Raw genomic sequence first — 10,000 nt, forward strand, 5'->3', positions numbered from 1 at the left:
ATACACTACAACACACATTTCCTCTCGTATTAAAAGCAAAAGTACATAAAAAGAAAGAGGGAAGGAAAGAAAGATGGCGACTACTAATCAAAGAAAATTTTAAAGAGAGAGACAAAGATATGACTAGAAACTCTTAGTTTAGTGAGAGAGAGGAGAGAGTTGAGGGGGAAAAGAAGAAGAAAGAGAGAGGGTGAAAGAGAAAGGGGTGAAAGAGACAGAGAGAGAGATAAGACTCGAAACTGTTGGTTGCTATGTGTTACAAGGGATTATCAAGTGACATTTTTATAATTTAATGGCGGCAATGACGGGATATAGAGATAAGAAAGTTTACCCTTGCTTTTACAATTCAGATATCTGAATTGAAAAGATTATACTATTTATTTGCTCGTTCGCTGAATTTATTTTATTGAAAAAGATAAAATACACACACGCATACACGCATCTCCACACACGAATCCGCATACACAAATGCATATACATAGATAAACACATTTATATAAGCATGTAATCAGTCTAGTTTCGTAATTGTCTTTTCACTACGAAGGTGTATAGTTATAGACACACACACGCACACACAAAACACACACACACACGCAAACACACACACATATACACGCACACACGCGCACACACGCACACACAAAACACACATACACACACACGCACACACACACATACACACGCACACACACTAAACACACACAGACTAAACACACGCACACACAAAACACACACACACACAAACAGAAAACACACTCACACACAAGCACACACATACATACACACGCACACACAAAACACACACACACAAACGCACACACAACACACCACGCACACAACCTAAACACACACACACAAACACAACACAACACACAAAGACACAACACACACCAAACCACACACACACACAAAATCACACATACAACACACAACACACACCAAAGCACACACCACACACACAACACACACACATACACACACACACACAACCACACAAAACACACACACACACACACACACACACCTCACTCACACACACACACACACAACCGCGCAGAGGAGTCTGAAGTGTTTTTCACTGCTTCAAAACAAAATTCTCTGCATAAAATAAAACAGTGGACCCACAATGTGTTTGCAATACCAATACTAGAGTGTGTGTGTGTGTGTGTGTGTGTGTGTGTGTGTTTGAGTGTGTGTGTGTTTGAGTGTGGTGTGTGTGTGTGTGTTTGAGTGTGTGCGTGCGTGTGTGTGTGTGTTTGAGTGTGTGTGTGTGTATGTGTGTGTGTGTGGTTGAGTGTGTGTGCGTGTTGTGTGTGTGTGTGTGTGTGTGTTTTTGATTGTGTGCGTGCGTGTGTGTGTGGTGTGTTGTGTGTGTGTTTGAAGTGGTGTGCGTGAGTGTGTGTGTGTGTGTGTGTGTGTGTGTTTGAGTGTGTGCGGTGGCGTGTGTGTTGTGTGTGTGTGTGTGTGTGTGTGTGTGTGTGACAAAAGACCCGTTAATTAATAAAGCTGTGCTGTTTGAAGACGAATGGAAGTACCATAGAAACCAACGACAAAATGGCTTCATTGCAAATACTCGTTTGATGCAATTGCTGTACTCTTGGTTGCTAGAGTCACTCCATTTGGCACAATTACTTGCTGCTTTGGTTAATACCATTGAAATACTTTGAAAACATCGTGTCGAAAATTTTATCCTTACAGGTGAAAGAACACATTTGTTCGTAGGCGATATTCCAAGGACACAGACAATTTCCATGTTTCTAAGTAGCTTGTCATTAAATCGACTGTCATTTAGAAAATTCCATTGGCCATAGGCTGGATTAGACAGAAGAATTTGCTAAGAATTTCAAGTGATATATGGATGAATTTAGCCAAAAGAAATGTTCGTATATGACAGTTGAACGCGGAGAAGCAGATTTCTAAACATTATACGTTAGCATCCGTTGTCTTTCATCCTCGCCTGCTACTTAACACTTCGAGGTCTTCAATTTAAGTGGCTTTACCATACTCTTATGGACAGGTGTCCAAAGCCTTAGACAGTCAAATAGATAGATAGATAGATAGATAGATAGATAGATAGATAGATAGATAGATAGATATATAGATAGATAGATAGATAGGTAGGGGATAGATAGATAGATAGATAGATAGATAGATAGATAAATAAATCGATCGATAGATAGATAGATAGATAGATAGATATAGATAGATAGATAGGGAGATAGATAGATATATAGTGATAGATAGATAGATAGATAGATATATAGATCTGAAGATAGGTAAGGGAGGATAGAATAGGAATCGATGATAGATAGATAGATAGATAGATAGAATAAATAAATCGATCGATATCGGACTAGAGTTATATAGATAGATAGATAGAATATGATGATAGAGGAGATAGATAGATAGATAGATAGATAGATAGATAGATAGATAGATTAGATAGATAGATAGATAGATAATTCAAAAGTTCTTCTAGCAATAGTATAACACCAGCTAAAATGGAGCTCAGTATAGCTTCTTCATGTCTCCCACTGTACATCTCGACCACACGTCACCGCGTGTTTTACCCCATCTTGTTTCATACTTCCAACAGCATTCTTTAATCTCCGGCCGATTGCAGTACACATATTGGCAGTTACGGTTCAAAGATTCTAGGTTAGATGGCAATGTTGCAATACTATTAGCTGTCCGGATAAACCCAAATTGTTTCAAAGGGTTTGCCTGGACTACTAAGCAGAATTTTACTTTGCCTTTATAAAGAAACAATGATAGTGAATTTTGTGTATGTGGCTGTTTATGTGTGTGTGTGTGTGTGTGTGTGTGGTGGTATGCTTGTGTGGGTGGGCGGGTGTTATAATGTAGTATAGAATGGTATTTCTTCACGAAACTTCACACCAGATAACATCGCTTCTTCGTCACCTCTTTTTAGAAACGTCATATCTACACAAAACGCGAAATATCGAGTTGTAGTTTGATAACTTTATATCAGTAAAATCCGTTTTCCGAACATAAAAGAAATTCTACAATAGCAGTTCAATAATTATTATTAAATGATATACAGAAATAAAGGTGAAATTCTACAATAGCAGTTCAATAATTATTATTAAATGATATACAGAAATAAAAGTGAAATAAATATAAATCGCTTATGGACGAAATGATAAACGATATTAGTGTCTAGAAGACGGTAAATAAGCGTTAGACGGTATTGCGCACTTAAGAAAACAAAACAGGAAATTTAGAAATGTTTTTTCACCGAAAACACTTTTACAGCGTAGGTGCAGCTTTGTGTTTTGATATTTTACTGATAACTACTGTATTTTCACTCAATACTGGAGGAAGAGTTACGTAAATAAGTCAACAACTTTAGAAAGATTGACTTTAAATCTAAGGAGCTGTGACCTTGCAACTACTTATATTCCTTACAGTATTGTTTACTATTTTATATTCGTGTCTTGCTTGAATTGCTCTCATATACTTGCCATTGAAGATTGTACTAATGCTACAGCTGAGTTATTTACATCTGATATCTGATAGAATTAAAGTGACGAGCTGGCAGAACAATTAGTGCGCAGGGTAAAATGCTTAGCAGCATTTCGTCCGTCTTTAGGTTTCGAATTCAAATTCCGCTCAGGTTGACTTTGATTTTTCTTCTTTTCAGAATTGATAAAATAAGTAAATTTGAGTGCTGGGGTCGATATAATCGACTCCGCCGCTCCCCGAATTTACTGGCCAAATGCCAAAATCTGAAACCAATGTTTGATGGGTTTTAAGGCGGCGAGATGGCAAAACAGTTAGCATGACGGACAAAATGTTCAGTGGCATTTCACCTGTCTGCACGTTCTGTGTTCAAATTCCTCCGAATCGACTTTGCCGGTCATACCTTCGGGGTCGATAAATCAAGTATCTGTCAAATACTGGAATCAACGTAATTGAATTCGCCCCTCTCCTCAAAGACTGGGTTTGTCCTTAAGTACTAGGATCTAAGCACGTCAATTCGTCCCTGTCCTCAAGAACTATTACTCTTTTCAAATACGAAGGTTAATGTAATTGAATTCGTGTCTCTCCTCAAAGACTGGGACTCTCTCCAAGTTCTGGGATCAATGTAACTGAATTCGTCCCTCTACTCAAAACCGCTTATTCAAAACTGCCAACATTAGAGACTGTTACTATTTGAACAAAGTGTTTTACAATTTCCTATAACCTGAGGTCAAATCCCATCAAAGTCACCTTTGCTTTTTATCCTTTCGTTTCTAATTAAGTGAAGTACCAGTCACGTACTGAGGTCGATGGCACCGACTGGCCTTCGTGCTCATAATCTCTTTTCTTGTACCTTAGTTATAGATTATTGGTATTGTAAGTTCCCAAGGCAGCGAGCTGGCAGAAACGTTAGCACGCCGGGCGAAATGCTCAGCGGTATTTCGTCTGCCGCTAGGTTCTGAGTTCAAATTCCGCCGAGGTCGACTTTGCCTTTCATCCTTTCGGGGTCGATTAAATAAGTACCAGTTATGCACTGGGGTCGATATAATCGACTCTGTCCTTGTTTGTCCCCTCTGTGTTTAGCACCTTGTGGGTAGTAAAAGAAATATGTATTGTAAGTTCCCTTCCCAACAGGCAGTTACCTTCACCCTTGATCGTCTAGGGTTGATTCAGTAGTTACCAAACAACAGAAGCTGTCGACTTAACTCATTAGTTTGTAATTATATTCCTCTGTGAAAAAGTAATTTTGTTTATTTTTCATATTTTCTTATCGTTGTCTTTGTAATAGTGAATTCTTTAATCCTGATAACTAATTATATTGACTATAGGGTTGTGTTTAATAAACTATCTCCATCAGTATGAGCGCTGTCCTTCGTACGTGTCGGAATATATCAGATCTGAAGTAAATGTCATCTAGACTTCATTGCTTAGTTTAACTTCTACATCTCTTGCAGTTCTTAATATATAACATCAAAACTTGTGTAAGTTGCCTCAGAGTTACAATTGATTTCGTAATGATATTCTCAGTTAGTTTTAATCTTCATCTCCCGTTTATATTCATTAGAGATTACTTCTTTTGATATCTTGTATCGTGTCGTTTCTAATTATCATAATATGCTTCATAGGTTTCTAGTCCTTCTTCTTTAATGTCAGTTTTCACCGTTCATTGATTTTGTAATTGAGTCCACTTATCACAACGTGTTGACCAAACTCTATGGCATATTTATCAAAGCAAAATACTACGAAGTTACATTTTTGAAAAATATTTTCTAACACTAATTCTGTAACTTATTAATTCGACTGTAATACAGCTTAATGTCAACCATTAGGCGAAAAAAGTTTCGATTCCATTGACTTTTTTCTCTTTTATCTATTCCTTTTTATTCCGAGGTTTCGGATGTTTTTATTATTATTATTAGAATCGGATTTTCTCCTAATGTTGATGTTTAATCTAGCCCATTTCTGGTTGAATCGACCTTTGAACAATGACATCCCACCCATGGCCATCTAGTCTTGATATGATACTTTGTTTAAGGCTACAATATTCGTTCAGAGAATAGTATGATGCTGGAAAAAAAGCCACGAAAGACCATCAAGAGAACGAGGGAAGTTGGTTCTACATCGGATTTCGCACCGATGGAAACTTCTTCAACTTTCGGTGGTTTCAGACTCCCATCAAAACCAGAGAAAACGATCTGAGAGCTCTTTTTCCCAATGCTGCTGCACTTGTGCACACCGAGAGTCATGCAGTACGTCACTTCATTCTTTGCAAATTTTTTCTGATCTTTTTGGCCTAGAAGCCAGCTTGAAGAAGATTGAAGTCCTCCACCAAATATTTTTATGAAGAAAGGCGAAGACCTGGCAAAAAACATTGACTGACCAAACAAGATGCATAACAACATTTCGTCCGTCTTTATGTTCTGAGTTCAAATTCCACCGAAGTTGCATTTACGTTACATTCTTTCGGGGTCGATAAAATAAGTACCAGATGAACTCTAGGACTGACGTAACCGCCGAATCCCTCCTTTGAAATTGCTGGTCTTTGAAATGAATATTTTCATGAAGCTGGCAATGTATTTTATAAAGAACTTGCAGTATCGCCCGGCGTTGCTCGGGTTTGTAAGGGAAATAACTATATAAGCATTTTTAGAGATGTAAAGTATAATAGCCATCACAAATGGCTAACCCCAAAGAGGGTGTGTTACTGTAGCTTTTTACGTTCTGAGATTTATTAATTAATTTTTAGAGAGTTACTTCCCTTATATACGCCAAAATGCATTAAAAATGGGAAAAATTGATGGTAAATTTTTTTTTAAATCGTAGACTCATCGTAGACGCGCGCTAATACCCAGAAGGGCTCGATATGAATCACGACTATAAGATACCCGGTTTTGGTTAAACTGCACCGCAAAATGTGGGAGTAGTTAGGAATCTAAATCGTAGGAGACAGACAGCACACAACCTCACTTTTATATATAAAGATTTTCACAATTTTTCAGTAGAAATATATTCAACGTGTATTGTTATTCTGTTACCTACTTCAGTCTTTCCCCCCTGTTTATTTCGATATTTGGTAAGTTTTCTATCTTATTTCTGTCTTTAACTTCTTCCTTTTATGTTTGATTTATTCCTTAATTTTATGCTTCGATCTTTCTCCAAAATCTTGCGGTTTCTTGCTTTCTTGTTTGCCCTCCTTAGGGGCATTTTATTTTCGTCTTTGTTGTCTCAGAACAGTTTTGTTTCGGTTCAATTGTTCCATTGGAATCGTTTCTATCCTCCAGGTTTTCACTGACACCAGTTGCAACACGGATTTCTTTGAATTGGCAAAGTTCGTGCTTTACAGAAATTTCGTAGCATTATTTCTTTGTAGTCATTGTTGATATTTCTACATTTACGTGTGTGTGTGTGTGTGTGTGTGTGTGTGTGTGTGTGTGTGTGTGTGTGTGTGTGTTGTGTGTGTGTGTGTGAGTGTGTGTGTGTGTATGCTTATTACTTCTATTTCTGATTTCCCATATAATTGTTGCCTATTATGCCTAGGATAGGGAACGTCATATTCTCTCTTTCGCATTACCCCGTCGTTCGTTCGCTTTGTTTATATACATATACATGCATAAACACATATACATAGATATATACACACACACATATGTGTATGCATTCATATTTTTACACACATGCACACACACATATATATTATATATATTATATATATACATACATACATACATATACATACACACACTCACACACACATACACACACGTATATATATGCATACGTGTATTTACCTAAGTTTGTCGCTAAACTTGCTGTTGTTGTTCTTCTTCTACTTCTTTTTCTTCCTCTTCTTCTTCTCCTCCTTCTTCTTCTTCTACTTCTTCCTTTCTTCCTCTTCTTTCTCGTTTTCTTCTTCTTCTCCTTCTTCCTCTTCTTCTTCTTCTTCTTCTTCTCTTCTTCTTACTCCACTGCCTCTTCTTCTTCTTCTTCTTCTTCCTCTTCCTCCTCGTCTTCCTCTTCTTCTTCTTCTTCTCCTTCCTCTTCTTCTCCTTCTTCTTCTTCTTCTTCTTCTTCTTCTCCTCCTTCTTCTTCTTTCTTCTTCTTCTTCTCCTTCTTCTTCTTTCTTCTTCTTCTCCTCCTTCTTCTTCTTTCTTCTTCTTCTTCTCCTCCTTCTTCTTTCTTCTTCTTCTCCTCCTCCTTCTTCTTCTTCTTCTTCTTCTTCTCCTCCTTCTTCTTCTTCTCTTCTTCTTCTTCTTCTCCTCCTTCTTCTTCTTCTTCTTCTTCTTCTCCTCCTTCTTCTTTCTTCTTCTTCTCCTCTCCTTCTTCTTCTTCTCTTCTTCTTCTCCTCCTTCTTCTTCTTCTTCTTCTTCTCCTCCTTCTTCTTTCTTCTTCTTCTCCTCCTTCTTTCTTCTTCTTCTTCTCCTCCTTCTTCTTTCTTCTTCTCCTCCTCCTTCTTCTCTTCTTCTTCTTCTCCTCCTCCTTCTTCTTCTTCTTCTTCTCCTTCTTCTTCTCCTTCTTCTTCTTCTTCTTCTTCCGCCGTAATTGGTTTCCCTTGCTATCGATATCCTTCTCGTAGTCGTAAGTCTTTGACGATGCTATCGCCGTTGTTCCTATTTTCACTCTTATTATAATCTTATCGTTGCTGTTGCTATTATTATGCTAGTTGTTGTTGTTGCTGTTGTTGTTTGACTTAAACACAAAACAGTTTGTTTATCCTTGTTATGTTTATCCGTCTATTAAAATCGCTTTACCCAATGTTTTCTTTTGTATGCAATGCCACCGCTTTGGATGCTGTTTCTTTTCAAGAAAACCTTATTTTGGAACTTTGTTATCTGACTATTCACGAGGAAATATAGACAACAACAACAACAACAACAACAACAATAAAATAACAATACTCGTTGGAGACATTCTTTCAAATTTCGGCAACCAGTTTGAATTAATGAGACAGTTCTTTATTTTGTTTGAAATATTTGACCGTTGAGAAAATCTAAATATCAACAACAATTTTTAAATGAAATTATTTAAAGACGTATCGCTGGACACGGCTTCACATGAATAGACATTATAAGAGTTACCATGGCAGAAAATTTAAACCAGCACACATGACAGAGTTTAGTTATTTTCAACAGTATTCTAGGTTCGAATTCGACCTAGTTGACTTTATATTTCATCCTTCTGAGATGTCGATAAAAGTCTTAATTTCCGAGCCGAAATATATCGAGTCGTGCTTTCCAGAAAGTAACCGATCTGCTGTCAATATATGTAATAGTTAAAGGAAAACTGGTTCTGGGATATATTTCCTTCACCGAGGAAGTATGATAAAGCTGAAATGATTTAAAAGTTATCTCTCGTACTTGAGAAAATTTTTCAAGTAATATTAATTGAATTAATTCTGCCCCCCCCCCCCATCACATAATTGTCATTTCTTGTTATCGTTAGCCACTTCACACATTTCTTTCTCTCCTTGTTTCTCTCCTTGTTTTTTCTGTGTCCCTTTCTGTAGAAGAGCGTAGGCTCGAAACGTACAAGACTTTTTCTATTCCTGAGCGTTATACTAATATATCTATTTGTTTTGTACACCACCTGTCTTCGTCTTTTGTTTTTTATTTCGTAAACTCTCCCTATAATATGTAATGAATCAGATAGAGCCGACAGTTTGATGTATTAGTGCAGCATAAATATATGAGACAATAGTAATATTAGAAAAATAAAACTATTCTACAGGATATTTAGACAAATTGCAAAACTACAAATTCTATGCCAAACGTTTCAGTAACAATCTCTGTCTGTCTACGGTAGAATAACTTAGAACTGGAATAAACTGAAGAACTGTTATGCAAAAAAAAAAGAACGAAGGAAAACCCAGAAAATTATTCCGTTCATTACGAATCTACCATTCCAAAATGAATATACGGATTCACACACACAAACACACACATTATTACAACATATCATATAATACATACACACACAAGTGCGTGTGCATGCGCGCGCGTGTGAGTGCGCATGCACTATGAAGACAAAGAGGAAGGAGCCAGATAAAAAATATAAAGAAATATTACAAAGTAGCAACAATGTGGGCAGAAAATATATTTCAGTTAAACAAAGGTAGACCTATTCTTAAAGGAAGAGACAACATGAGCCCTCTTATCTATGTTTAGGTTTATATAAACTAGAAGCTAGAAACATCGAAGAAAAGTTATAGATAACACAATTAGTAAAAGAACACAAATTAAAGATAATACTAGAAAAAAGAAATAGGGGAAAAAAACGCCGCATCTAACGTTAATATCTTGCAAGGCTGGACAGGAGAAGAGGTGAACCATTATGGAAGCAGCAATAGCTCCAAAGGTGTCTAATAAATGGTAAATGCAGCCCAACAAGATGTACGTCTCACTACATCAGAAAAAAAAAAACATTTATGAGGCTGCTGTTATAACGAGGTCATGTATTCTACTTAAAGACTGTCAATCATCTAATTTTTTTTTTCGGTTATCTAATTACCAAAATTACAAAA

The sequence above is a fragment of the Octopus sinensis genome, linkage group LG22 (genome assembly GCF_006345805.1).
Source record: "Octopus sinensis linkage group LG22, ASM634580v1, whole genome shotgun sequence".
NCBI lineage: Eukaryota > Metazoa > Mollusca > Cephalopoda > Octopoda > Octopodidae > Octopus > Octopus sinensis.